We start from the raw sequence: 26,312 nt of genomic DNA, 5'->3' as shown, positions 1-26,312 counted from the left end.
GTATTCCCAGCAAACACAAAACGTTTTTATAACGTTTTTGTATTTGCTGGGTTGGCATCACTTTCTTTAGCTCACACAAAATTCTACCAAAAAACAGCATATCATTTTCTACTAAATAACTGCATACACTGTGGATTAAAAATGTCCGGAATGCGAACCTGGTAAAACCCAGGTAAAAAAAGCAAATAAAAAATAAACCATTTTGATTTAGCAAAAGTTTACAAATAAATGCACTCCCTGTACACAACAAGCACGTCTCGTTACCATTCATATTTTGCGTGATTTAAGTTTCGTCGCATACATTTTGGAATAAAATAAGGCTTTTAATGTATGCAGACTTCATTCTCCATTAAGGGCTTATCAATCATAATGAACGCTGTTAACTATTCTCATTGAATGGTCTAAATCCAATGCTGGTAAAGAAATCAAATGTCCATTTAAACGCAACAAGCAAACAGCTATGCTTCCAGGTCTGTCGACGTTGCTGTGGTTTTTCGACAGCTGTAATATGAAGGGTAGAGTGAAAAAAGTGTTTAAGTGTTTTAAACATCCAAATCTGTTCGTTTACTTGCTACTTTTTTCCTGTTTTCGAGTAAAAAAATAATTCTTAAATCGAGATGCATTTTCTTGTTAAGCAAAGTGGCTTAGATTTTAAGTCTTGTTTACTGAAATCAATTCTAAAATGTAATAGGTTAAGGCCTAAATCAAGTAAAAATATATGCCAGTGGGTTAAGGGAAATAAACCTAAATTGAGTTTATTATTGAATTAAGTTGAAACTGAAATTAAGTTTATTTTTCTTACCCCGCCGGCAGATATTTTTACTTGTTTTAAATATAAACCTGTTGATTTTTGTAATTTATTTCAATTATTACAATACATAACATCTTAAGCCACTTTGCGTAACAAGTAAATGCATCTCGATTTAAGAATTGTCAGATATTTACTAGAAAACAAGACAATAACAGCAAGACAGACCTTAATTTACTTTTTTCTTCCAAACATGAATTTACAGACGGCTGGAAATTTTAAATAAAACAACTAGACATACCTATTCGGGTCTGCTCCCGTTTGCTGTGATGAACGGGGTCTTGGTCCAAAGCACATTTTGAGGAATACTTACACATTTTACTTCTTATTTCTTTAGAATTAATTATTATTTATTTTCAATTACAAAGTATGCGATCTGATTTTCTAATCGCGGTGTGTTTTATTCCTCGTTTGCTTGCATGGATTTGCTTTATTTATTTTGCTTGTTGCATTTAAATGCACATTTGATTTGTTGCCGCATTATCCTGTGTTAATGTATTTCAACGTGCTCATAAACAAAAAGTGCGTTATTATAACCAATTATATAGCTGTGAAATATATAAAAGTATTCCCAAAAACCCAGGTAAAAAAGTAAAATAAAAAATAAACCATTTTGATTTAGCAAAAGTTTACAAATAAATGCACTCCCTGTACACAACAAGCACGTCTGGTTACCATTCATGTTTTGCATGATTTAAGTCTCGTCGCATACATGTTTGCGTAAGGATTTGATATTTATTTTTTGTGGAAGTTTATTAAACTAAAAGGCTTTGTATTTTTGCTCCGTGAGCCGCTTGGACGCTGTTTAAATAGTCATCGGGAGTTAACTGTATTTTGCTGTCCTGCAGTTTTTTTCTTTCTTTACGTGTGTATATAAGTGTATGTACCATTTATATAACTATTTCCACATGTAATATCTGAGCGGTGGTTTTTGAGACTTAAACAGAAGGCGAGAGTATGTTTGTGTGTTTTGGTTTATTTTTGGTTCGTCACTGCTTTTAAGAACTATGCACTGATTTGCTGTGTGGTTTGTCCCTTCTGTTAAAAAGTGGATTTAATCTAGTCTCTCCAATTGTGGGTAAATAACCGGTGGGCCGTAAATTTTATCTTTTAAATATTTTTAAGCACTTTCTGTAAAAAATAAATTTGTACTATTTTTGGAGAGTCACGTCTCTGTCTTTAATCCCATCCGAACCAGCAGGGTCCTTTTCATATTTTTGTAACTTTTTTGTTTGTTTATTTTTTCTCTTGGGTTCAATCTATTTTCCTGTGTGAATAAATAACCCAGGTGACCTAGTCGGTTCCTTTTCATACCTTTAACCAAAGGTTACACATGCAAGCAAACGAGGAATAACACATACGATTAGATCATCACGTCACATACTTTGGAATTAATAAGAAACAATTATTCAGTCTAAAGAAATGAGAAGTAAAACGTGTATGTACTTCTTCAAATGGGCACACTTTGGACAACGACCCCCGTCATTACAGTAAAATGTTTTCCCTACTTCCGGTCAAAGCCGCCATTTTGTGAAATGGGCATATAGGCGACGCTGGAGCATGCCGCCATTGTCTCTGTTCAACAAAACAATTGTGTTTATATATAGATCTATTCGATTTTTTTTTCGATTTCAATCACCGAATACAAGGTACAACACGATGCCATCTGGCCCTTCTCTCTGGTTTATGTTTGTAAGGAAAATAGAGGGCGAAATTCCATTTCAGTCAAACATTCCTTCGTGCCACGCTGCTTTTTTTCTTTGAACGAAAAAAAAACCCGTGTGCTCCGCCTATACAATTCGTTTTCCTGTTTATGATTATTTTATGCTTAAAACAAGCAAATAAATCTGCCTAAAGGGTAAGAAAAAAAGTCGTGAACTTTTCCCATAAATACTATTTCAAGAAAAACTGTCCTACCCCACTGGCCGATTTTTTGCTTGTTTAAATTCACTTCGATTGCATATATAAAAATATTGTCTACAAACTAGATCACCGGGCAGATGTTTATCTTTTTAGTATCCACCGAAGACACATGCGAACCTGCATATGGGCCAAACTTTTCCACAATACACATTCGTTGTGTGCACGCGCCATTGTCTTTGTTCAACGCGACAGCGTGCTCCGCCTAAATAATTTGACCCATTTTAACATGGGTTTGTTTCTCGTTGTTGTTTTTTCTTTGAAAACAATCTATATAGCGCTCTCCACAATCGTTTTGGTGTTAGCTTTACGTGGAATAGAAACACACAAAAGTACTGAGCGAACGAGAAACATATTATAGAACGCGCAACATCATATAGATCACGGATTGGAAACCAAACTGGCAACCACGCACAAAAGAAGCAAACTCTGGTTTTAAACTCACCTTATTTGTGCCCGGAAAGCGCCCGAGTCGATGAACGGAGTGGACGGAGCAAGCCTCGCTTCCATTTCCGAAGGTCAAAAATCCATTTAAACTTGTAGTCCCCGGTGTCCACTTGTTCTTGTCCAAAAAGCCGAGAAGCGATACCGCAATGGGAGCCGGAGAAGGCGCTGGCTGTCGGGATGGAGGTTAACGGGTCAGAGGTCTGGCACTGAAGGTCTGGGTCCATTCCTCACCGTGTGCATTTCACTCTATACGTGTAAAAAACATACAAATACATAAAATACATACAGAAACAGTTATCACTTACACAAAAAGAACATGAAGGTAAAGCTTCAGTTAATTTGCTTGCTGATTGCTTTTTGCATGCACATAAAAAACTGAACAAAACTGATATACTAAACAAAATAGGCCCTAAAATTGAGGAACACCAGTTGTATAGCTATTTTTTAAATATGAAATAAGACAATAAATTACAAATAACATTTGAATGCCTGCAGCTTGTTCATGTCCACTCCACAAAAAAAAAACAGTGTGACCCTTCTATTTGGTTTCAAGTTTGAAAGTTTCGAACCTATGCAACACTCTTAAGACAAATGCTCCTAAAAAGTACCAAATAAGGGTTCCTCAGCATGTAACCACAGCAGAACCCGTTTTTTGGTACTATATGGAAACTTTTTATAAGGTTCTATAAAGAATCTTGCCTTGAAAAGTGCTCGCCTCAATGGTGCTATAAAAAAACATTAATTTATCAGCTGTCAGGAGTGACATTTTTGTTACTTATCCACTTTTTAATGTATAACACTTGATAAAGATTATTTATTGTCAATTCTTCACATGTTTCAAGCATACAAAGCAATCGAAATACAAGGTGCATCAGCATTCAGTTAATATGCCACCTGGAGCTGGAATCAGCTTTCAGAAGAGATCAGATGTGTTTCAACGGTAGACACTTTTAAATCTAGATGAAAAACACGACGGTTTAACTTTGCATTTACTGAATGATTTAAAACAGTACGAATGAAACAGTATAAAAGAATACAACAGTATGAACCTGTAGCTGGAATCAGCTTTCGGATGAGATCAGATGTGTTTCAACAGTAGGCACTTTTAAACCTAGATTAAAAACACATCAGTTTAACTTTGCATTTACTGAATGATTTAAAACAGTACGAATGAAACAGTATAAAAGAATACAACAGTATGAACCTGTAGCTGGAATCAGCTTTCAAATGAGATCAGATGTGTTTCAACAGTGGGCACTTTTAAACCTATATTAAAGACACATCGATTTAACTTTGCATTTACTGAAGAATATAAAACAGTGCGAATTAAACAGTATAAAAGAATACAACAGTATGATCGGTTTAACTTTGCATTTACTGAATGATTTAAAACAGTACGAATAAAACAGTATAAAAGAATACAACAGTATGAACCTGTAGCTGGAATCAGCTTTCAGATGAGATCAGATGTGTTTCAACAGTAGGCACTTTTAAATCTAGATTTAAAGACACATCGGTTTAACTTTGCATTTACTGAAGAATTTGAAACAGTACGAATGAAACAGTATAAAAGAATACAACAGTATAAACCTGTAGCTGGAATCAGCTTTCAGATGAGATCAGATGTGTTTCAACAGTAGGCACTTTTAAATCTAGATTAAAGACACAACGGTTTAACTTTGCATTTACTGAATAAACAGTACGAATAAAACATTATAAAAGAATACAACAGTATGATCGGTTTAACTTTGCATTTACTGAATGATTTAAAACAGAACGAATAAAACAGTATAAAAGAATACAACAGTATGAACCTGTAGCTGGAATCAGCTTTCAAATGAGATCAGATGTGTTTCAACAGAAGACACTTTTGAATCTAGATTAAAAACACATCGGTTTAACTTTGCATTTACTGAATGATTTAAAACAGTACGAATAAAACAGTATAAAAGAATACAACAGTATGATCGGTTTAACTTTGCATTTACTGAATGATTTAAAACAGTACGAATAAAACAGTATAAAAGAATACAACAGTATGATCGGTTTAACTTTGCATTTACTGAATGATTTAAAACAGTACGAATAAAACAGTATAAAAGAATACAACAGTATGAACCTGTATAGCTGGAATCAGCTTCAGATGAGATCAGATGTGTTTCAACAGTAGGCACTTTTAAATCTAGATTAAAAACACCATCGGTTTAACTTTGCATTTACTGAATGATTTAAAATAAAACAGTATAAAAGAATAAAACAGTATGAACCTTGCCTGTTATAAAGGGAATGAAGCTTACGGTATGGTGCTTACCTGCAGAAATAAAGTACAAAAAGAACACACAGAACTTCAATTTTCAACCTGTTTGTGATTACCACACAATCCCGTCACCTGGCTGTGGTCTTCATTTGGTGAACGGTTCTTCACTCATAATTGACCTATACAAGAAATAGAGAAGAATATTAAGCAATTCTGCTCTTACATTTAGATGTGCCCCAAGAACACAGACACACCGGCTCCAAAATGTTGAAACAGTACATTTCTGTTATTTTAATGTGGCAAATGTGTCAGCTTTAAAAGAATCATACCTTACCTTTTAAACAGGATGCGCACTGCATTAAATACCTTTACTCCCAGCATAAGCAAGCAATTTTCAAAATGCTTTAAAAGTAAATGGTGATTATTTTACTTGTTTGCCTGTTTTTGACTACCATAGAATCCTGTCGCCTGGATTCCAACCTATCATTTTCAGGCTTGTAAAGCAAATAATGAAATACATTATCATTGACTTCCATAGTAGGAAAAAAATATTTTGGAAGTATCGTGATAAATGATGAAGAAAATATTTTGAAAAATGATGGTTAGCACACAGTCGATGGTACCTATTAAATTTCATCATATTTTTTTATTCCTACTATGGAAGTCAATGGTCACTATCTGCTGTGGGTTTACCATCATTCCTCAAAATATCTTCTTTTGTGTTAATCAGAAAAAACGAACGCATACAGGTTTAAAACAACACGAGGATGAGTAAATGATGACAGAATTATCATTATTATAAATTGAAATATTTTCTTACTGCAAGTCATTTAGGTAATCAAGAAAATACTTTACCCGTTGTCTTTGCAAGTTAAACAAATACAGCTTTGCTTCCAGGTCTGTCGACGTTGCTGTGGTTTTTCGACAGCTGTAGTATGAAGGGTAGCGAATGAATGAATACATTGCACAAAAAATCCTTTTTAACTATGCAAATATCTAAAAAGTCTTAAAATAAGATGCATTATTTTGATGAGCAAAAGGACATAAGAAAATAAGCCTAGCCTTTCGGGAGAAAAAACATAAAATTTAAGTGAATTTGGGCTTAAAACAAGCAAATAAATCTGCCAAAGGGGTTAGAAACAAATCTAGATTTAAACACCTAATTCAAGAAAAATTGTCTTAGCCCATTGGCAGATTTGTTGGCTTGTTTTAATGTACATTCATGTACAATATTTCGTTTTGTCTTGTATTTCTAAGCATTTTGTACTGCCCAACGTTGTCTAGGTTGTTTAACGGTTGTCATTTTCTTTTAAAAGCTTTATAATTTATTAGTTTGGATGATTGCCATTCCTGAGAACCGCTTACATTGTAAGTAAAAGAATCATCTAAGCATTATTTTGTTGAATGTCTCTTAGACATGTAGCTGTTTGATTGTGGTTCTATTTAATGGCCAGTCTATACTTGGGGAACGGTCAAACGTCTATTAGATTTTCACTGACAGCCCAAATTAAGCCTTGTTTTAGCCTAGACACATATTCGCGGTCTATTAGAAGTTATGTAGTCGTTTAATAGCCGCTTTTTGATGACCAATGCGTTCTTGTGCCGTGGTTAGGCGTCTCTTGGATTTTCCGTAAAAAGACAAACGAATCTATTTTTAACACAAAGGCCAGGGGAGAGCGCGAACGCAGTCCCCCACTATCAGAAATTTTGCAGTCGAGATTCCCACATTTGGGGAATTCGCAAAGGGTCAGCACAACCGGAGTGCAATGGCTGAGCCTCGCCCTGGGTGAACCACCTTCATGATCATGGTATCTCCCCTGCCAGGTAAGTATGAGCAACAGCCTTTGAGGCCAGACGGCCGCATCTTCCTGTGACCGATCGCATCGACGGCGCCCCCGAAGGCCGTCCGACTACCATTTCATTACTGTGTGTGACCAGGTGGAAAGGCGCACGAAGCCAGGTCTGAAACCAAATATTCTTCGAGATCTACCCATTTTCCGTTTCCAGCCCGGTTAAACCGTGCAGAGAGAAAAACGTGAAACAATTTAAATCAAATGGATTTAAATAGCGCATTTCAATATATCGTTTCGTTATTACAAAGTAACTTTACGTGGAATAGAAACAAAGAAATGTACAGAGCAATCGAGAAACAACGAAAGCATAGCAATTTTAGAACGTGGATAAATAAAAACACAAGGGCTCAATGACTTACCCGTTGTCGTTGTGAGTTAAACAAATACAGCTATGCTTCCAGATCTGCCGACGTTGCTGTGGTTCTTCGACAGCTGTAGTACAGTGAAAAAAAAGTTTTCAGGTGTTTTGAACATCCCAATCTGTCTCGTTCGCTTTTTCAGCTGTGTCGATGATGTTTAAGTCGTCATCGTGTCACCTCCAAAATACGAATGCATACAGGTTGAAAACAACACGAGGATGAATAAATGATGACAGAGTTATCATTATAAATTAAAATATTTTCTTACTGCAAGTCATTTAGGTAATCAAGAAAATACTTTACCCGTTGTCTTAAACAAATACAGCTATGCTTCCAGGCGTGTCGACGTTGCTGTGGTTCTTCGACCGCTGTAGTATGAAGGGTAGTGGAAAAAAAGTTTTCAGGTGTTTTTAACATCCCAAACTGTCTCGTACGATTTTCTTGCGCCTTCAGCTGTGTCGAGGCTGTTTAATTCGTCCTGGTATCACCTCCGCAAACTGTAAGGAAAATAATTAAATACATTACAAAAACATTTCGTTATCAGCGTGTTCATTTCCATGCAAGCTTTTCGTTAAACCAATAATGCCAACGAATACACAGCACTTTTAAAACACACGAATTAAAAAACACTCTGTCATTCACGCACAAAAGAAACAAATTCTGTTTTTTACCTAACTTATTTGTCCCCGAGAAGGGGAGCGCACCGTTCATGGAAACACTGCAATACCACGTCGATGCATGGAGTGGAAGGAGCAAGCTCCGCTTCCATTTCCGAAGGTCAAAAATCCATTTAACGTATAGTCCCCGGGTAGGAGACGTATCAGACATTAAACTGATAAGAACAGATACTACACTTGATCTTAGCCAAAAGGCCGAGAAGCGATACCGCAATAGACGCAGCCAAAGGGGAGCCGGCGAAGGCGCTGGCTTTCGGGGTGGAGGCTAGCGGGCATTTAACTCTAATATGAAGTAGTATGTAATATGAAGGGTAGAGTGAAAAAAAAGTGTTAAAGTGTTTTAAACATCCAAATCTGTTCGTTTACTTTGTATTTTTTTCCTGTTTTCGAGTAAAAAAGAATTCTTAAATCGAGATGCATTTTCTTAAGCAAAGTGGCTTAGATTTTAAGTCTTGTTTACTGAAATAAATTCTAAAATGTAATAGGTTAAGGCCTAAATCAAGTAAAAATATATGCCAGTGGTTTAAGGGAAATAAACCTAAATTGAGTTTATTATTGCATTAAGTTGGAACAGAAATTAAGTTTATTTTTCTTACCCCACCGGCAGATATTTTTACTTGTTTTAAATATAAACCTGTTGCTTTTTAGAATTTATTTCAATTATTACAACACATAATATCTTAAGCCACTTTGCTTAACAAGTAAATGCATCTCGATTTAAGAATGGTCAGATATTTACTAGAAAACAAGACAAAAACTTCCAAACATGAATTTACAGACGGCTGGAAATTTTAAACAAAATAACTAGACATACCTATTCGGGTCTGCTCCCGTTTGCTGTGATGAAGGGGGTCTTAGTCCAAAGCACATTTTGAGGAATACTTACACATTTTACTTCTTATTTCTTTAGAATGAATTATTATTTATTTTCAATTACAAAGTATGCGATCTGATTTTCTATTTATTTATTTATTTAGCTTGTTGCACATTTGATTTGTTGCCGCATCATTCCGTGTTAATGTATTTCAATGTATTTGTTTATAAGCAAAAAGTGCGTTATTATAATTCATTATATAGCTGCGAAATATATAAAAGTATTCCCAGCAAACACAAAACGTTTTTATAACGTTTTTGTATTTGCTGGGTTGGCATCACTTTCTTTAGCTCACACAAAATTCTACCAAAAAACAGCATATCATTTTCTACTAAATAACTGCATACACTGTGGATTAAAAATGTCCGGAATGCGAACCTGGTAAAACCCAGGTAAAAAAAGCAAATAAAAAATAAACCATTTTGATTTAGCAAAAGTTTACAAATAAATGCACTCCCTGTACACAACAAGCACGTCTCGTTACCATTCATATTTTGCGTGATTTAAGTTTCGTCGCATACATTTTGGAAGGCACACGAGAAAATAAAATAAGGCTTTTAATGTATGCAGACTTCATTCTCCATTAAGGGCTTATCAATCATAATGAACGCTGTTAACTATTCTCATTGAATGGTCTAAATCCAATGCTGGTAAAGAAATCAAATGTCCATTTAAACGCAACAAGCAAACAGCTATGCTTCCAGGTCTGTCGACGTTGCTGTGGTTTTTCGACAGCTGTAATATGAAGGGTAGAGTGAAAAAAGTGTTTAAGTGTTTTAAACATCCAAATCTGTTCGTTTACTTGCTACTTTTTTCCTGTTTTCGAGTAAAAAAATAATTCTTAAATCGAGATGCATTTTCTTGTTAAGCAAAGTGGCTTAGATTTTAAGTCTTGTTTACTGAAATCAATTCTAAAATGTAATAGGTTAAGGCCTAAATCAAGTAAAAATATATGCCAGTGGGTTAAGGGAAATAAACCTAAATTGAGTTTATTATTGAATTAAGTTGAAACTGAAATTAAGTTTATTTTTCTTACCCCGCCGGCAGATATTTTTACTTGTTTTAAATATAAACCTGTTGATTTTTGTAATTTATTTCAATTATTACAATACATAACATCTTAAGCCACTTTGCGTAACAAGTAAATGCATCTCGATTTAAGAATTGTCAGATATTTACTAGAAAACAAGACAATAACAGCAAGACAGACCTTAATTTACTTTTTTCTTCCAAACATGAATTTACAGACGGCTGGAAATTTTAAATAAAACAACTAGACATACCTATTCGGGTCTGCTCCCGTTTGCTGTGATGAACGGGGTCTTGGTCCAAAGCACATTTTGAGGAATACTTACACATTTTACTTCTTATTTCTTTAGAATTAATTATTATTTATTTTCAATTACAAAGTATGCGATCTGATTTTCTAATCGCGGTGTGTTTTATTCCTCGTTTGCTTGCATGGATTTGCTTTATTTATTTTGCTTGTTGCATTTAAATGCACATTTGATTTGTTGCCGCATTATCCTGTGTTAATGTATTTCAACGTGCTTATAAACAAAAAGTGCGTTATTATAACCAATTATATAGCTGTGAAATATATAAAAGTATTCCCAAAAACCCAGGTAAAAAAGTAAAATAAAAAATAAACCATTTTGATTTAGCAAAAGTTTACAAATAAATGCACTCCCTGTACACAACAAGCACGTCTGGTTACCATTCATGTTTTGCATGATTTAAGTCTCGTCGCATACATGTTTGCGTAAGGATTTGATATTTATTTTTTGTGGAAGTTTATTAAACTAAAAGGCTTTGTATTTTTGCTCCGTGAGCCGCTTGGACGCTGTTTAAATAGTCATCGGGAGTTAACTGTATTTTGCTGTCCTGCAGTTTTTTTCTTTCTTTACGTGTGTATATAAGTGTATGTACCATTTATATAACTATTTCCACATGTAATATCTGAGCGGTGGTTTTTGAGACTTAAACAGAAGGCGAGAGTATGTTTGTGTGTTTTGGTTTATTTTTGGTTCGTCACTGCTTTTAAGAACTATGCACTGATTTGCTGTGTGGTTTGTCCCTTCTGTTAAAAAGTGGATTTAATCTAGTCTCTCCAATTGTGGGTAAATAACCGGTGGGCCGTAAATTTTATCTTTTAAATATTTTTAAGCACTTTCTGTAAAAAATAAATTTGTACTATTTTTGGAGAGTCACGTCTCTGTCTTTAATCCCATCCGAACCAGCAGGGTCCTTTTCATATTTTTGTAACTTTTTTGTTTGTTTATTTTTTCTCTTGGGTTCAATCTATTTTCCTGTGTGAATAAATAACCCAGGTGACCTAGTCGGTTCCTTTTCATACCTTTAACCAAAGGTTACACATGCAAGCAAACGAGGAATAACACATACGATTAGATCATCACGTCACATACTTTGGAATTAATAAGAAACAATTATTCAGTCTAAAGAAATGAGAAGTAAAACGTGTATGTACTTCTTCAAATGGGCACACTTTGGACAACGACCCCCGTCATTACAGTAAAATGTTTTCCCTACTTCCGGTCAAAGCCGCCATTTTGTGAAATGGGCATATAGGCGACGCTGGAGCATGCCGCCATTGTCTCTGTTCAACAAAACAATTGTGTTTATATATAGATCTATTCGATTTTTTTTCGATTTCAATCACCGAATACAAGGTACAACACGATGCCATCTGGCCCTTCTCTCTGGTTTATGTTTGTAAGGAAAATAGAGGGCGAAATTCCATTTCAGTCAAACATTCCTTCGTGCCACGCTGCTTTTTTTCTTTGAACGAAAAAAAAACCCGTGTGCTCCGCCTATACAATTCGTTTTCCTGTTTATGATTATTTTATGCTTAAAACAAGCAAATAAATCTGCCTAAAGGGTAAGAAAAAAAGTCGTGAACTTTTCCCATAAATACTATTTCAAGAAAAACTGTCCTACCCCACTGGCCGATTTTTTGCTTGTTTAAATTCACTTCGATTGCATATATAAAAATATTGTCTACAAACTAGATCACCGGGCAGATGTTTATCTTTTTAGTATCCACCGAAGACACATGCGAACCTGCATATGGGCCAAACTTTTCCACAATACACATTCGTTGTGTGCACGCGCCATTGTCTTTGTTCAACGCGACAGCGTGCTCCGCCTAAATAATTTGACCCATTTTAACATGGGTTTGTTTCTCGTTGTTGTTTTTTCTTTGAAAACAATCTATATAGCGCTCTCCACAATCGTTTTGGTGTTAGCTTTACGTGGAATAGAAACACACAAAAGTACTGAGCGAACGAGAAACATATTATAGAACGCGCAACATCATATAGATCACGGATTGGAAACCAAACTGGCAACCACGCACAAAAGAAGCAAACTCTGGTTTTAAACTCACCTTATTTGTGCCCGGAAAGCGCCCGAGTCGATGAACGGAGTGGACGGAGCAAGCCTCGCTTCCATTTCCGAAGGTCAAAAATCCATTTAAACTTGTAGTCCCCGGTGTCCACTTGTTCTTGTCCAAAAAGCCGAGAAGCGATACCGCAATGGGAGCCGGAGAAGGCGCTGGCTGTCGGGATGGAGGTTAACGGGTCAGAGGTCTGGCACTGAAGGTCTGGGTCCATTCCTCACCGTGTGCATTTCACTCTATACGTGTAAAAAACATACAAATACATAAAATACATACAGAAACAGTTATCACTTACACAAAAAGAACATGAAGGTAAAGCTTCAGTTAATTTGCTTGCTGATTGCTTTTTGCATGCACATAAAAAACTGAACAAAACTGATATACTAAACAAAATAGGCCCTAAAATTGAGCAACACCAGTTGTATAGCTATTTTTTAAATATGAAATAAGACAATAAATTACAAATAACATTTGAATGCCTGCAGCTTGTTCATGTCCACTCCACAAAAAAAAAAACAGTGTGACCCTTCTATTTGGTTTCAAGTTTGAAAGTTTCGAACCTATGCAACACTCTTAAGACAAATGCTCCTAAAAAGTACCAAATAAGGGTTCCTCAGCATGTAACCACAGCAGAACCCGTTTTTTGGTACTATATGGAAACTTTTTATAAGGTTCTATAAAGAATCTTGCCTTGAAAAGTGCTCGCCTCAATGGTGCTATAAAAAAACATTAATTTATCAGCTGTCAGGAGTGACAAGTGCGTTATTATAATTCATTATATAGCTGCGAAATATATAAAAGTATTCCCAGCAAACACAAAACGTTTTTATAACGTTTTTGTATTTGCTGGGTTGGCATCACTTTCTTTAGCTCACACAAAATTCTACCAAAAAACAGCATATCATTTTCTACTAAATAACTGCATACACTGTGGATTAAAAATGTCCGGAATGCGAACCTGGTAAAACCCAGGTAAAAAAAGCAAATAAAAAATAAACCATTTTGATTTAGCAAAAGTTTACAAATAAATGCACTCCCTGTACACAACAAGCACGTCTCGTTACCATTCATATTTTGCGTGATTTAAGTTTCGTCGCATACATTTTGGAATAAAATAAGGCTTTTAATGTATGCAGACTTCATTCTCCATTAAGGGCTTATCAATCATAATGAACGCTGTTAACTATTCTCATTGAATGGTCTAAATCCAATGCTGGTAAAGAAATCAAATGTCCATTTAAACGCAACAAGCAAACAGCTATGCTTCCAGGTCTGTCGACGTTGCTGTGGTTTTTCGACAGCTGTAATATGAAGGGTAGAGTGAAAAAAGTGTTTAAGTGTTTTAAACATCCAAATCTGTTCGTTTACTTGCTACTTTTTTCCTGTTTTCGAGTAAAAAAATAATTCTTAAATCGAGATGCATTTTCTTGTTAAGCAAAGTGGCTTAGATTTTAAGTCTTGTTTACTGAAATAAATTCTAAAATGTAATAGGTTAAGGCCTAAATCAAGTAAAAATATATGCCAGTGGGTTAAGGGAAATAAACCTAAATTGAGTTTATTATTGAATTAAGTTGAAACTGAAATTAAGTTTATTTTTCTTACCCCGCCGGCAGATATTTTTACTTGTTTTAAATATAAACCTGTTGATTTTTGTAATTTATTTCAATTATTACAATACATAACATCTTAAGCCACTTTGCGTAACAAGTAAATGCATCTCGATTTAAGAATTGTCAGATATTTACTAGAAAACAAGACAATAACAGCAAGACAGACCTTAATTTACTTTTTTCTTCCAAACATGAATTTACAGACGGCTGGAAATTTTAAATAAAACAACTAGACATACCTATTCGGGTCTGCTCCCGTTTGCTGTGATGAACGGGGTCTTGGTCCAAAGCACATTTTGAGGAATACTTACACATTTTACTTCTTATTTCTTTAGAATTAATTATTATTTATTTTCAATTACAAAGTATGCGATCTGATTTTCTAATCGCGGTGTGTTTTATTCCTCGTTTGCTTGCATGGATTTGCTTTATTTATTTTGCTTGTTGCATTTAAATGCACATTTGATTTGTTGCCGCATTATCCTGTGTTAATGTATTTCAACGTGCTTATAAACAAAAAGTGCGTTATTATAACCAATTATATAGCTGTGAAATATATAAAAGTATTCCCAAAAACCCAGGTAAAAAAGTAAAATAAAAAATAAACCATTTTGATTTAGCAAAAGTTTACAAATAAATGCACTCCCTGTACACAACAAGCACGTCTGGTTACCATTCATGTTTTGCATGATTTAAGTCTCGTCGCATACATGTTTGCGTAAGGATTTGATATTTATTTTTTGTGGAAGTTTATTAAACTAAAAGGCTTTGTATTTTTGCTCCGTGAGCCGCTTGGACGCTGTTTAAATAGTCATCGGGAGTTAACTGTATTTTGCTGTCCTGCAGTTTTTTTCTTTCTTTACGTGTGTATATAAGTGTATGTACCATTTATATAACTATTTCCACATGTAATATCTGAGCGGTGGTTTTTGAGACTTAAACAGAAGGCGAGAGTATGTTTGTGTGTTTTGGTTTATTTTTGGTTCGTCACTGCTTTTAAGAACTATGCACTGATTTGCTGTGTGGTTTGTCCCTTCTGTTAAAAAGTGGATTTAATCTAGTCTCTCCAATTGTGGGTAAATAACCGGTGGGCCGTAAATTTTATCTTTTAAATATTTTTAAGCACTTTCTGTAAAAAATAAATTTGTACTATTTTTGGAGAGTCACGTCTCTGTCTTTAATCCCATCCGAACCAGCAGGGTCCTTTTCATATTTTTGTAACTTTTTTGTTTGTTTATTTTTTCTCTTGGGTTCAATCTATTTTCCTGTGTGAATAAATAACCCAGGTGACCTAGTCGGTTCCTTTTCATACCTTTAACCAAAGGTTACACATGCAAGCAAACGAGGAATAACACATACGATTAGATCATCACGTCACATACTTTGGAATTAATAAGAAACAATTATTCAGTCTAAAGAAATGAGAAGTAAAACGTGTATGTACTTCTTCAAATGGGCACACTTTGGACAACGACCCCCGTCATTACAGTAAAATGTTTTCCCTACTTCCGGTCAAAGCCGCCATTTTGTGAAATGGGCATATAGGCGACGCTGGAGCATGCCGCCATTGTCTCTGTTCAACAAAACAATTGTGTTTATATATAGATCTATTCGATTTTTTTTCGATTTCAATCACCGAATACAAGGTACAACACGATGCCATCTGGCCCTTCTCTCTGGTTTATGTTTGTAAGGAAAATAGAGGGCGAAATTCCATTTCAGTCAAACATTCCTTCGTGCCACGCTGCTTTTTTTCTTTGAACGAAAAAAAAACCCGTGTGCTCCGCCTATACAATTCGTTTTCCTGTTTATGATTATTTTATGCTTAAAACAAGCAAATAAATCTGCCTAAAGGGTAAGAAAAAAAGTCGTGAACTTTTCCCATAAATACTATTTCAAGAAAAACTGTCCTACCCCACTGGCCGATTTTTTGCTTGTTTAAATTCACTTCGATTGCATATATAAAAATATTGTCTACAAACTAGATCACCGGGCAGATGTTTATCTTTTTAGTATCCACCGAAGACACATGCGAACCTGCATATGGGCCAAACTTTTCCACAATACACATTCGTTGTGTGCACGCGCCATTGTCTTTGTTCAACGCGACAGCGTGCTCCGCCTAAATAATTTGACCCATTTTAACATGGGTTTGTTTCTCGTTGTTGTTTTTTCTTTGAAAACAATCTATATAGCGCTCTCCACAATCGTTTTGGTGTTAGCTTTACGTGGAATAGAAACACACAAAAGTACTGAGCGAACGAGAAACATATTATAGAACGCGCAACATCATATAGATCACGGATTGGAAACCAAACTGGCAACCACGCACAAAAGAAGCAAACTCTGGTTTTAAACTCACCTTATTTGTGCCCGGAAAGCGCCCGAGTCGATGAACGGAGTGGACGGAGCAAGCCTCGCTTCCATTTCCGAAGGTCAAAAATCCATTTAAACTTGTAGTCCCCGGTGTCCACTTGATCTTGTCCAAAAAGCCGAGAAGCGATACCGCAATGGGAGGCGGAGAAGGCGCTGGCTGTCGGGATGGAGGTTAACGGGTCAGAGGTCTGGCACTGAAGGTCTGGGTCCATTCCTCACCGTGTGCATTTCACTCTATACGTGTAAAAAACATACAAATACATAAAATACATACAGAAACAGTTATCACTTACACAAAAAGAACATGAAGGTAAAGCTTCAGTTAATTTGCTTGCTGATTGCTTTTTGCATGCACATAAAAAACTGAACAAAACTGATATACTAAACAAAATAGGCCCTAAAATTGAGGAACACCAGTTGTATAGCTATTTTTTAAATATGAAATAAGACAATAAATTACAAATAACATTTGAATGCCTGCAGCTTGTTCATGTCCACTCCACAAAAAAAAAACAGTGTGACCCTTCTATTTGGTTTCAAGTTTGAAAGTTTCGAACCTATGCAACACTCTTAAGACAAATGCTCCTAAAAAGTACCAAATAAGGGTTCCTCAGCATGTAACCACAGCAGAACCCGTTTTTTGGTACTATATGGAAACTTTTTATAAGGTTCTATAAAGAATCTTGCCTTGAAAAGTGCTCGCCTCAATGGTGCTATAAAAAAACATTAATTTATCAGCTGTCAGGAGTGACATTTTTGTTACTTATCCACTTTTTAATGTATAACACTTGATAAAGATTATTTATTGTCAATTCTTCACATGTTTCAAGCATACAAAGCAATCGAAATACAAGGTGCATCAGCATTCAGTTAATATGCCACCTGGAGCTGGAATCAGCTTTCAGAAGAGATCAGATGTGTTTCAACGGTAGACACTTTTAAATCTAGATGAAAAACACGACGGTTTAACTTTGCATTTACTGAATGATTTAAAACAGTACGAATGAAACAGTATAAAAGAATACAACAGTATGAACCTGTAGCTGGAATCAGCTTTCGGATGAGATCAGATGTGTTTCAACAGTAGGCACTTTTAAACCTAGATTAAAAACACATCAGTTTAACTTTGCATTTACTGAATGATTTAAAACAGTACGAATGAAACAGTATAAAAGAATACAACAGTATGAACCTGTAGCTGGAATCAGCTTTCAAATGAGATCAGATGTGTTTCAACAGTGGGCACTTTTAAACCTAGATTAAAGACACATCGATTTAACTTTGCATTTACTGAAGAATATAAAACAGTACGAATAAAACAGTATAAAAGAATACAACAGTATGATCGGTTTAACTTTGCATTTACTGAATGATTTAAAACAGTACGAATAAAACAGTATAAAAGAATACAACAGTATGAACCTGTAGCTGGAATCAGCTTTCAGATGAGATCAGATGTGTTTCAACAGTAGGCACTTTTAAATCTAGATTTAAAGACACATCGGTTTAACTTTGCATTTACTGAAGAATTTGAAACAGTACGAATGAAACAGTATAAAAGAATACAACAGTATAAACCTGTAGCTGGAATCAGCTTTCAGATGAGATCAGATGTGTTTCAACAGTAGGCACTTTTAAATCTAGATTAAAGACACAACGGTTTAACTTTGCATTTACTGAATAAACAGCACGAATAAAACATTATAAAAGAATACAACAGTATGATCGGTTTAACTTTGCATTTACTGAATGATTTAAAACAGAACGAATAAAACAGTATAAAAGAATACAACAGTATGAACCTGTAGCTGGAATCAGCTTTCAAATGAGATCAGATGTGTTTCAACAGAAGACACTTTTGAATCTAGATTAAAAACACATCGGTTTAACTTTGCATTTACTGAATGATTTAAAACAGTACGAATAAAACAGTATAAAAGAATACAACAGTATGATCGGTTTAACTTTGCATTTACTGAATGATTTAAAACAGTACGAATAAAACAGTATAAAAGAATACAACAGTATGATCGGTTTAACTTTGCATTTACTGAATGATTTAAAACAGTACGAATAAAACAGTATAAAAGAATACAACAGTATGAACCTGTATAGCTGGAATCAGCTTCAGATGAGATCAGATGTGTTTCAACAGTAGGCACTTTTAAATCTAGATTAAAAACACCATCGGTTTAACTTTGCATTTACTGAATGATTTAAAATAAAACAGTATAAAAGAATAAAACAGTATGAACCTTGCCTGTTATAAAGGGAATGAAGCTTACGGTATGGTGCTTACCTGCAGAAATAAAGTACAAAAAGAACACACAGAACTTCAATTTTCAACCTGTTTGTGATTACCACACAATCCCGTCGCCTGGCTGTGGTCTTCGTTTGGTGAACGGTTCTTCACTCATAATTGACCTATACAAGAAATAGAGAAGAATATTAAGCAATTCTGCTCTTACATTTAGATGTGCCCCAAGAACACAGACACACCGGCTCCAAAATGTTGAAACAGTACATTTCTGTTGTTTTGATGGGGCAAATGTGTCAGCTTTAAAAGAATCATACCTTACCTTTTAAACAGGATGCGCACTGCATTAAATACCTTTACTCCCAGCATAAGCAAGCAATTTTCAAAATGCTTTAAAAGTAAATGGTGATTATTTTACTTGTTTGCCTGTTTTTGACTACCATAGAATCCTGTCGCCTGGATTCCAACCTATCATTTTCAGGCTTGTAAAGCAAATAATGAAATACATTATCATTGACTTCCATAGTAGGAAAAAAATATTTTGGAAGTATCGTGATAAATGATGAAGAAAATATTTTGAAAAATGATGGTTAGCACACAGTCGATGGTACCTATTAAATTTCATCATATTTTTTTATTCCTACTATGGAAGTCAATGGTCACTATCTGCTGTGGGTTTACCATCATTCCTCAAAATATCTTCTTTTGTGTTAATCAGAAAAAACGAACGCATACAGGTTTAAAACAACACGAGGATGAGTAAATGATGACAGAATTATCATTATTATAAATTGAAATATTTTCTTACTGCAAGTCATTTAGGTAATCAAGAAAATACTTTACCCGTTGTCTTTGCAAGTTAAACAAATACAGCTTTGCTTCCAGGTCTGTCGACGTTGCTGTGGTTTTTCGACAGCTGTAGTATGAAGGGTAGCGAATGAATGAATACATTGCACAAAAAATCCTTTTTAACTATGCAAATATCTAAAAAGTCTTAAAATAAGATGCATTATTTTGATGAGCAAAAGGACATAAGAAAATAAGCCTAGCCTTTCGGGAGAAAAAACATAAAATTTAAGTGAATTTGGGCTTAAAACAAGCAAATAAATCTGCCAAAGGGGTTAGAAACAAATCTAGATTTAAACACCTAATTCAAGAAAAATTGTCTTAGCCCATTGGCAGATTTGTTGGCTTGTTTTAATGTACATTCATGTACAATATTTCGTTTTGTCTTGTATTTCTAAGCATTTTGTACTGCCCAACGTTGTCTAGGTTGTTTAACGGTTGTCATTTTCTTTTAAAAGCCTTATAATGTATTAGTTTGGATGATTGCCATTCCTGAGAACCGCTTACATTGTAAGTAAAAGAATCATCTGAGCATTATTTTTTGTTGAATGTCTCTTAGACATGTAGCTGTTTGATTGTGGTTCTATTTAATGGCCAGTCTATACTTGGGGAACGGTCAAACGTCTATTAGATTTTCACTGACAGCCCAAATTAAGCCTTGTTTTAGCCTAGACACATATTCGCGGTCTATTAGAAGTTATGTAGTCGTTTAATAGCCGCTTTTTGATGACCAATGCGTTATTGTGCCGTGGTTAGACGTCTCTTGGATTTTCCGTAAAAAGACAAACGAATCTATTTTTAACACAAAGGCCAGGGGAGAGCGCGAACGCAGTCCCCCACTATCAGAAATTTTGCAGTCGAGATTCCCACATTTGGGGAATTCGCAAAGGGTCAGCACAACCGGAGTGCAATGGCTGAGCCTCGCCCTGGGTGAACCACCTTCATGATCATGGTATCTCCCCTGCCAGGTAAGTATGAGCAACAGCCTTTGATGCCAGACGGCCGCATCTTCCTGTGACCGATCGCATCGACGGCGCCCCCGAAGGCCGTCCGACTACCATTTCATTACTGTGTGTGACCAGGTGGAAAGGCGCACGAAGCCAGGTCTGAAACCAAATATTCTTCGAGATCTACCCATTTTCCGTTTCCAGCCCGGTTAAACCGTGCAGAGAGAAAAACGTGAAACAATTTAAATCAAATGGATTTAAATAGCGCATTTCAATATATCGTTTCGTTATTACAAAGTAACTTTACGTGGAATAGAAACAAAGAAATGTACAGAGCAATCGAGAAACAACGAAAGCATAGCAATTTTAGAACGTGGATAAATAAAAACACAAGGGCTCAATGACTTACCCGTTGTCGTTGTGAGTTAAACAAATACAGCTATGCTTCCAGATCTGCCGACGTTGCTGTGGTTCTTCGACAGCTGTAGTACAGTGAAAAAAAAGTTTTCAGGTGTTTTGAACATCCCAATCTGTCTCGTTCGCTTTTTCAGCTGTGTCGATGATGTTTAAGTCGTCATCGTGTCACCTCCAAAATACGAATGCATACAGGTTGAAAACAACACGAGGATGAATAAATGATGACAGAGTTATCATTATAAATTAAAATATTTTCTTACTGCAAGTCATTTAGGTAATCAAGAAAATACTTTACCCGTTGTCTTAAACAAATACAGCTATGCTTCCAGGCGTGTCGACGTTGCTGTGGTTTTTCGACCGCTGTAGTATGAAGGGTAGTGGAAAAAAAGTTTTCAGGTGTTTTTAACATCCCAAACTGTCTCGTACGATTTTCTTGCGCCTTCAGCTGTGTCGAGGCTGTTTAATTCGTCCTGGTATCACCTCCGCAAACTGTAAGGAAAATAATTAAATACATTACAAAAACATTTCGTTATCAGCGTGTTCATTTCCATGCAAGCTTTTCGTTAAACCAATAATGCCAACGAATACACAGCACTTTTAAAACACACGAATTAAAAAACACTCTGTCATTCACGCACAAAAGAAACAAATTCTGTTTTTTACCTAACTTATTTGTCCCCGAGAAGGGGAGCGCACCGTTCATGGAAACACTGCAATACCACGTCGATGCATGGAGTGGAAGGAGCAAGCTCCGCTTCCATTTCCGAAGGTCAAAAATCCATTTAACGTATAGTCCCCGGGTAGGAGACGTATCAGACATTAAACTGATAAGAACAGATACTACACTTGATCTTAGCCAAAAGGCCGAGAAGCGATACCGCAATAGACGCAGCCAAAGGGGAGCCGGCGAAGGCGCTGGCTTTCGGGGTGGAGGCTAGCGGGCATTTAACTCTAATATGAAGTAGTATGTAATATGAAGGGTAGAGTGAAAAAAAAGTGTTAAAGTGTTTTAAACATCCAAATCTGTTCGTTTACTTTGTATTTTTTTCCTGTTTTCGAGTAAAAAAGAATTCTTAAATCGAGATGCATTTTCTTAAGCAAAGTGGCTTAGATTTTAAGTCTTGTTTACTGAAATAAATTCTAAAATGTAATAGGTTAAGGCCTAAATCAAGTAAAAATATATGCCAGTGGTTTAAGGGAAATAAACCTAAATTGAGTTTATTATTGCATTAAGTTGGAACAGAAATTAAGTTTATTTTTCTTACCCCACCGGCAGATATTTTTACTTGTTTTAAATATAAACCTGTTGCTTTTTAGAATTTATTTCAATTATTACAACACATAATATCTTAAGCCACTTTGCTTAACAAGTAAATGCATCTCGATTTAAGAATGGTCAGATATTTACTAGAAAACAAGACAAAAACTTCCAAACATGAATTTACAGACGGCTGGAAATTTTAAACAAAATAACTAGACATACCTATTCGGGTCTGCTCCCGTTTGCTGTGATGAAGGGGGTCTTAGTCCAAAGCACATTTTGAGGAATACTTACACATTTTACTTCTTATTTCTTTAGAATGAATTATTATTTATTTTCAATTACAAAGTATGCGATCTGATTTTCTATTTATTTATTTATTTAGCTTGTTGCACATTTGATTTGTTGCCGCATCATTCCGTGTTAATGTATTTCAATGTATTTGTTTATAAGCAAAAAGTGCGTTATTATAATTCATTATATAGCTGCGAAATATATAAAAGTATTCCCAGCAAACACAAAACGTTTTTATAACGTTTTTGTATTTGCTGGGTTGGCATCACTTTCTTTAGCTCACACAAAATTCTACCAAAAAACAGCATATCATTTTCTACTAAATAACTGCATACACTGTGGATTAAAAATGTCCGGAATGCGAACCTGGTAAAACCCAGGTAAAAAAAGCAAATAAAAAATAAACCATTTTGATTTAGCAAAAGTTTACAAATAAATGCACTCCCTGTACACAACAAGCACGTCTCGTTACCATTCATATTTTGCGTGATTTAAGTTTCGTCGCATACATTTTGGAATAAAATAAGGCTTTTAATGTATGCAGACTTCATTCTCCATTAAGGGCTTATCAATCATAATGAACGCTGTTAACTATTCTCATTGAATGGTCTAAATCCAATGCTGGTAAAGAAATCAAATGTCCATTTAAACGCAACAAGCAAACAGCTATGCTTCCAGGTCTGTCGACGTTGCTGTGGTTTTTCGACAGCTGTAATATGAAGGGTAGAGTGAAAAAAGTGTTTAAGTGTTTTAAACATCCAAATCTGTTCGTTTACTTGCTACTTTTTTCCTGTTTTCGAGTAAAAAAATAATTCTTAAATCGAGATGCATTTTCTTGTTAAGCAAAGTGGCTTAGATTTTAAGTCTTGTTTACTGAAATCAATTCTAAAATGTAATAGGTTAAGGCCTAAATCAAGTAAAAATATATGCCAGTGGGTTAAGGGAAATAAACCTAAATTGAGTTTATTATTGAATTAAGTTGAAACTGAAATTAAGTTTATTTTTCTTACCCCGCCGGCAGATATTTTTACTTGTTTTAAATATAAACCTGTTGATTTTTGTAATTTATTTCAATTATTACAATACATAACATCTTAAGCCACTTTGCGTAACAAGTAAATGCATCTCGATTTAAGAATTGTCAGATATTTACTAGAAAACAAGACAATAACAGCAAGACAGACCTTAATTTACTTTTTTCTTCCAAACATGAATTTACAGACGGCTGGAAATTTTAAATAAAACAACTAGACATACCTATTCGGGTCTGCTCCCGTTTGCTGTGATGAACGGGGTCTTGGTCCAAAGCACATTTTGAGGAATACTTACACATTTTACTTCTTATTTCTTTAGAATTAATTATTATTTATTTTCAATTACAAAGTATGCGATCTGATTTTCTAATCGCGGTGTGTTTTATTCCTCGTTTGCTTGCATGGATTTGCTTTATTTATTTTGCTTGTTGCATTTAAATGCACATTTGATTTGTTGCCGCATTATCCTGTGTTAATGTATTTCAACGTGCTCATAAACAAAAAGTGCGTTATTATAACCAATTATATAGCTGTGAAATATATAAAAGTATTCCCAAAAACCCAGGTAAAAAAGTAAAATAAAAAATAAACCATTTTGATTTAGCAAAAGTTTACAAATAAATGCACTCCCTGTACACAACAAGCACGTCTGGTTACCATTCATGTTTTGCATGATTTAAGTCTCGTCGCATACATGTTTGCGTAAGGATTTGATATTTATTTTTTGTGGAAGTTTATTAAACTAAAAGGCTTTGTATTTTTGCTCCGTGAGCCGCTTGGACGCTGTTTAAATAGTCATCGGGAGTTAACTGTATTTTGCTGTCCTGCAGTTTTTTTCTTTCTTTACGTGTGTATATAAGTGTATGTACCATTTATATAACTATTTCCACATGTAATATCTGAGCGGTGGTTTTTGAGACTTAAACAGAAGGCGAGAGTATGTTTGTGTGTTTTGGTTTATTTTTGGTTCGTCACTGCTTTTAAGAACTATGCACTGATTTGCTGTGTGGTTTGTCCCTTCTGTTAAAAAGTGGATTTAATCTAGTCTCTCCAATTGTGGGTAAATAACCGGTGGGCCGTAAATTTTATCTTTTAAATATTTTTAAGCACTTTCTGTAAAAAATAAATTTGTACTATTTTTGGAGAGTCACGTCTCTGTCTTTAATCCCATCCGAACCAGCAGGGTCCTTTTCATATTTTTGTAACTTTTTTGTTTGTTTATTTTTTCTCTTGGGTTCAATCTATTTTCCTGTGTGAATAAATAACCCAGGTGACCTAGTCGGTTCCTTTTCATACCTTTAACCAAAGGTTACACATGCAAGCAAACGAGGAATAACACATACGATTAGATCATCACGTCACATACTTTGGAATTAATAAGAAACAATTATTCAGTCTAAAGAAATGAGAAGTAAAACGTGTATGTACTTCTTCAAATGGGCACACTTTGGACAACGACCCCCGTCATTACAGTAAAATGTTTTCCCTACTTCCGGTCAAAGCCGCCATTTTGTGAAATGGGCATATAGGCGACGCTGGAGCATGCCGCCATTGTCTCTGTTCAACAAAACAATTGTGTTTATATATAGATCTATTCGATTTTTTTTCGATTTCAATCACCGAATACAAGGTACAACACGATGCCATCTGGCCCTTCTCTCTGGTTTATGTTTGTAAGGAAAATAGAGGGCGAAATTCCATTTCAGTCAAACATTCCTTCGTGCCACGCTGCTTTTTTTCTTTGAACGAAAAAAAAAACCCGTGTGCTCCGCCTATACAATTCGTTTTCCTGTTTATGATTATTTTATGCTTAAAACAAGCAAATAAATCTGCCTAAAGGGTAAGAAAAAAAGTCGTGAACTTTTCCCATAAATACTATTTCAAGAAAAACTGTCCTACCCCACTGGCCGATTTTTTGCTTGTTTAAATTCACTTCGATTGCATATATAAAAATATTGTCTACAAACTAGATCACCGGGCAGATGTTTATCTTTTTAGTATCCACCGAAGACACATGCGAACCTGCATATGGGCCAAACTTTTCCACAATACACATTCGTTGTGTGCACGCGCCATTGTCTTTGTTCAACGCGACAGCGTGCTCCGCCTAAATAATTTGACCCATTTTAACATGGGTTTGTTTCTCGTTGTTGTTTTTTCTTTGAAAACAATCTATATAGCGCTCTCCACAATCGTTTTGGTGTTAGCTTTACGTGGAATAGAAACACACAAAAGTACTGAGCGAACGAGAAACATATTATAGAACGCGCAACATCATATAGATCACGGATTGGAAACCAAACTGGCAACCACGCACAAAAGAAGCAAACTCTGGTTTTAAACTCACCTTATTTGTGCCCGGAAAGCGCCCGAGTCGATGAACGGAGTGGACGGAGCAAGCCTCGCTTCCATTTCCGAAGGTCAAAAATCCATTTAAACTTGTAGTCCCCGGTGTCCACTTGTTCTTGTCCAAAAAGCCGAGAAGCGATACCGCAATGGGAGCCGGAGAAGGCGCTGGCTGTCGGGATGGAGGTTAACGGGTCAGAGGTCTGGCACTGAAGGTCTGGGTCCATTCCTCACCGTGTGCATTTCACTCTATACGTGTAAAAAACATACAAATACATAAAATACATACAGAAACAGTTATCACTTACACA

The 26,312-nt window shown here is 35.4% G+C and overlaps 4 non-coding genes and 1 pseudogene across 4 annotated transcripts; all 5 read right to left on the bottom strand.

Moving 5' to 3' along the window:
* Positions 1-7,099: 7,099 nt before the first annotated feature.
* Positions 7,100-7,264, bottom strand: LOC141364545 (U1 spliceosomal RNA). The gene has a single exon (XR_012370256.1). It is a non-coding gene; the product is annotated as a U1 spliceosomal RNA (small nuclear RNA).
* A 1,073-nt stretch (positions 7,265-8,337) lies between these two features.
* Positions 8,338-8,528, bottom strand: LOC141364593 (U2 spliceosomal RNA). The gene has a single exon (XR_012370306.1). It is a non-coding gene; the product is annotated as a U2 spliceosomal RNA (small nuclear RNA).
* Positions 8,529-16,574: 8,046 nt separating this feature from the next.
* LOC141364460 (U2 spliceosomal RNA) lies at positions 16,575-16,727 on the bottom strand (annotated as a pseudogene).
* Positions 16,728-20,513: 3,786 nt separating this feature from the next.
* Positions 20,514-20,678, bottom strand: LOC141364535 (U1 spliceosomal RNA). Its single transcript, XR_012370246.1, has one exon. It is a non-coding gene; the product is annotated as a U1 spliceosomal RNA (small nuclear RNA).
* Positions 20,679-21,751: 1,073 nt separating this feature from the next.
* Positions 21,752-21,942, bottom strand: LOC141364592 (U2 spliceosomal RNA). Its single transcript, XR_012370305.1, has one exon. It is a non-coding gene; the product is annotated as a U2 spliceosomal RNA (small nuclear RNA).
* Between the last annotated feature and the right edge of the window lie 4,370 nt (positions 21,943-26,312).

The sequence above is a fragment of the Misgurnus anguillicaudatus genome, chromosome 6, assembly GCF_027580225.2.
Source record: "Misgurnus anguillicaudatus chromosome 6, ASM2758022v2, whole genome shotgun sequence".
Taxonomy (NCBI): domain Eukaryota; kingdom Metazoa; phylum Chordata; class Actinopteri; order Cypriniformes; family Cobitidae; genus Misgurnus; species Misgurnus anguillicaudatus.
This window is presented reverse-complemented; position numbering and strand designations above follow the sequence as displayed.